Genomic DNA, 5007 nt, shown 5'->3' with positions numbered 1-5007 from the left:
CTCACACTATACGCATATACTAGCATGCGAAACGTCTGAATCCGGGAAACCATTTGTTGCGTTTTGCGTTTCTGGTTGCTTTTGATAAAAAGTATGACCCCCATCACCCCTCCTATCTAACCTATCCTTCCTAAATACATTGTACATACCATAATGAAACTCATCATCGCCTATTTCATGGTGGAACCATGTTTCCGTAAGCCCTATTATGTCAGCATTACTTGTTCTAACCAGCAGTTTGAATTCATTCACTTCACTTTGTTGACGACACTTCTGACATTACCGTATACACAATTACTTAAGTGTTCTTGTATAGGAGAGTACCCTGACAGACCCCTTGAAGTTATTTAAACTTGCTTCTCTGGCTTTAGCTACCCACTCGTTTGAAACGTTTCAGCCCTCAGAACATCTGGCTAATATGATCTGTTGTGGTAACAAGAACTCTTGAGTTCTGTGAAAACGTTACTTTGACCAATATCATAAAAAAAACAAAAAAACTGGTATTTATATTACTGTAGTTCCCCCCAGGTGGTAGATGACTTTCATCAACCGGTGAAATACCACCACTTTGGTTATTGGAGGCTTGAAGTGGTGAAACCCATGTTTAGTCTCTAGAGCAAAGTTTCCAGCATCCCCCTCCCCCCATACTTATCCTTCAACCCATGCACGGTACTAAGTACTATAGGTTTTGATACCTTTCGTGTTTGGGGTTTTCATAAAAAAAAAAAAAAAGTTCCCTAAACCCTTAAGGTATCCTCAATAATACTGGCAAAAACTTTGCACCACCTTTATATAAATGTATCCCATCTTTTCAAAATAAATTCCTTATACCTACAAGTGTGGGCCAATCTGATAAAAATTTCCTCCCAAAAGCCTTGCAGAGTCGAAGTCTTCAGTTAATCCACAAGACTTTCAGAGTATAATCCCTCCTATCTTATCTGGGCAGAATTGCAGACACGTAGACATTGTGACCTAACTCGCGGCATTCAGCATGGTCCTGTATTTGTTTAACAATTATAGGACGGTTGTGTGCGCTTAATATCAGTCCCCACATAAATATTAATATTCTCTTTCCACCCTCTGACCGTCTATTGGTGACATCATTAATAGTTGCTCCTGGCAGGCATACCCTGGTTTTAGTCAATCTATCTTTTTTACAAAACATTCCTCATTTCACTGACAATAGAGTCTCCTAATGGAACTAAGTCCTTTTGAACTGAGGTTTGATGACCCTCCGATGTGCGAACCATGCGACACCATTTTATCCGTTCAACGTATTTTATGTGATTGTAACAGTTTTAGAAATGCTCGTTTTACCGCTTTTAACCATCTGACTGAGCCTTATGCACTCAGATTTTATCCGACAATGACCATGTGTCTGCTATTTTTAGCTTTCTAATATCAGTAAACCTTTTTACTCATATTTAAAAAATCTACCTTATTATTGTTACTTGTTAACTGATATTTGTCTTTTACTTGTTTTTATACCGACTTAGTGACCTAATTCATCAGGCCACTGAAAGTTTTACTTTTTTTATGACAAGGTTTTGGCGCATTATAGCCTTAGTTGCTAATGCGCCAATAAAACCCAACCAATCCTTTTGAACCAGAGCATTTGTTCTGAGGCCTGAATCGGGAGTGCATCACTTGGTAGGTTACTATGGCCTTGAGTCCCTGACGAATTACCAGTTTCATTTTTGGTGAAGGCAAGCACCCGTTTTTTCAGAGACTCAAATTGTTCTAGCAATGCACCAAATTTTAAGTTCAGATCAGTGCACTCTGCGCATAGTGTTTGGGGAGAGGGTGCCACCAATGGTTTCCCACAACTGCACCATAAGTACTCTCGTGAAGTATACATTATTGTGAAGTATACATTACTCTGTAAAAGCCAGGCAAAGTATTGTGTATTGTATGTGAGAAGTATTATGTTGGGGTCTGGCTTTTGACTACAGGACCCCATGTTGCCTGCACATGCTGCTAAGAAGCAAGCCAGGCTGCCCATTATTCTCTGGCAGATCCTGCCACCTAATTGCCTGAGCATTCAGTGACAGAATCTACGAAAAAAGAAACAAAAACCACAGAGAAATATGAGTCAAGTTGGAGGGGAGGGAAATAGTAAGAAATACTGAGGCGTAGATGAAGAATGCTTCGTCAATCTCGATATCATACAGAGGTGTCGTGGCAGATACTTAAACCAATCCTTTATATCTTGTTTACGAACCAATTCTATTAAATAACTCGATTTATAAATTTTATTATGTTTGATGTTAATGTTAACGGAAATAATTGACCATCGAATTGACATTTACGAGAATATTTATTTATAACGAATATTTTTTGTAACTTGTCCCAAAATTCTCTATTGGCTGAAACCATGTCTTAGTCTTCTAATTTGCATGAATGGTATACGAAGAGAAATGAGTCGTTTGGTTACTAAATCCAATCAGGGTAGATGAGGTGGAATAGTATGATAAACGACCGTTGCTCTAATCGAAAATTGGAATGGAATAATTTTTGAGAGATGTTCGACAAGTATTACAAGCCTACGAGCCTTTCCGTTTGCAGTTGGAAATTCTAGGAGAAGTCAAGAATTTTCTGGAATGCACAATTTTAACTTTTTGATGAGAAGTCGATGTAGATATGTTTTTGAACTCGTTCTCTTGTCAACATGGGACGCTTCTTCGGTAGTTTTGCAAAAAAAAAAAGCACTGATTATTATTAATAATCTATCAGAAGAGTTGTCTCCAAGATAAATTCTAAGATAGAACCTTACTGGTTTTGCACGGTTCTATCACAGGGCTTCTTTCTTGGAATCTAACAGTCAACAACTGACTTCCCAAACAGTTTGAAAAACCCACCAATCAATAAATAGCGTACGAATTGACAGCATGTTTATAAAGAAATTCAGAACCAGAAAGCAAAACATCAAAAGGTATGCTGATCAGAGTCTCTAAACGTGACGAGGTGCAAACAAACCTTACATTTACTATACAAGGCAGTCCTTAAATTGCTATCGATTCAAAGCCGATCCGTCTCGCTTCACCTTATCCTACGAAACCACATCTACTCAAGCCCTTCGAGTCTTTTCAGGAAATTTGTCGATGGAACTTCATATCTTCTTTCATGGATTATGCTACCACATCAAAAATACATTCCCTTGGAGTTTTTAGGCTTAACCACAAATAATAATACAGGTACAAAGGTAGAGACAAAAAATAGCTGGAACGAGCTGTTTGTTATTTTGCAGGTGGACTGTCTCCTTCTAGCAAGGGTAGGACAACTGGTTCGTTCTTTCCTAATGTTCATAATACCACAAATGAAGAAAACAGAAAATGTGTCTCTAGCAATATAATTATACATTTTAAATTAAAAATTCAATTGTTATATTAATCTTCCCCCCAACCCCCGATTAATATTTCATCTGCCCGTGCCATGAGTTCAACATCTGTAAATGGCTTGTGTTCTTTGGTCGATTTGTCTGTTTTGATGGACAAAACCGAAGTTTGCGGATGGGGGAATGTTTTGCTATCTACGACTGAAACCGATTAACTCTGCCACGGGGTGTAAAAAGCCCACAAAATTTCTTTGCATCATTAACAGGATTCGAACACGGACTTTTTCTATCCGGTGTGCGGAGAACACTGGAGATACCGCTGTGCTACTCGCGCAGACAATGCATACCTTTCATACCTCCAATCAGACACGGCTCTCTCAACGTCAGTCTCTTCAGCCTTTTTCATCTCTAGCAGTGAACAATGCCTCAGTGGTTGCTGGAAATACTGTACTACTTTTTTTTTAAATCTCTGATAATGTCATGATTGCATTGCAGCAGGTTTCCACGATTTTTGCTCCTGAGAAAGAACGAAAACCTGGGGAAAGGTGGGAAATGTTCCAACTTCTCGAAAATTTTGTTATCAGAGCCTTTTATAGAAGAAAAACTCTTCACTTTAGCACCACCAGGTGCATCCGATTAATGACTCTCATTCATCTCCTTGATAACACCCAAACTGGTTTCACCTCATTCCTAAAGAGGGATTGACTTTCCAGAAACGAAGGCCAATCTCCTGATTCTTATTATATATATAAACTTACAGCAAAGTTTAAAGTTAAAAGATTCTTTAATTCTTTCTAATGTTCTTCGTTTCATATTACTGTTATTCTACACTGAGTGATCACTGAATTATGACCACCTACTTTATACTTCGTAGATCCTCCTTTTACCCTCGGTACAGCAGCTATCCGATGTGGCATTGATTCAACAAGATGTCAGAAACTTTCGGGAGGTATGGCCAACTAAGCTGTGCGTAATGCAGTCAGAAATGCATGTATGGAGGTGATTGGTGTATCCAGACGCCTGATATGCCTTTCCATAGTGTCCCACAAGTGCTCTATGCGATTGATATCGGGGGAGTTTGGAGGCCAATAGATATGTTGGAAGTCAGAACTGTGTTGATCAAACCATTGTTCCTCAACAAGTGCCCGATTGCTTGGCGCATTGTCATTTTGGAAGACACCGTCGCCATTCGGGAAAAAGTGTAACATAGCGGAGTGAACACAGTCAGCAAGCAGTTGACGATAGCGGAGACCACTAATACGTTGTTCCACATGCACCAGGAGTCCAAGATGCTGCCAGTGAAACATGCCCCACACCATTCAACCGCCTCCACCGACCTGCACTTTTGATCCACCATGCATGATGGATCAAGAACCATATGTTGTTGACGCCAAATCCGTACACGGCCATCCACGGTGTGGAGTAAATAACGTGACTTATCCGACCAGCACACCTTCTTCCAGTCTTCTAACGTCCAATTTGCATGCTCTTTGCACCAGGCGAGTCTTTTACTCCGATAAACTTTGGTTAGGAGAAGATGCCGTAGGGGTCGTCTGCTGGGACAACGCATACGTGCGAGCGTGCGACGCATGGTCATACGAGATATTTTTCCGAGCTGGCCGATGTTGTATTGGGTAGTCAACCCTTCAACAGTGCTGAGCCTGTTCGCCTAT

The sequence above is a fragment of the Mastigoproctus giganteus genome, chromosome 1 (genome assembly GCF_048544385.1).
Source record: "Mastigoproctus giganteus isolate SK-2022 chromosome 1, ASM4854438v1, whole genome shotgun sequence".
Taxonomy (NCBI): domain Eukaryota; kingdom Metazoa; phylum Arthropoda; class Arachnida; order Uropygi; family Thelyphonidae; genus Mastigoproctus; species Mastigoproctus giganteus.
Note: the sequence above shows the minus strand (reverse complement) of the source record.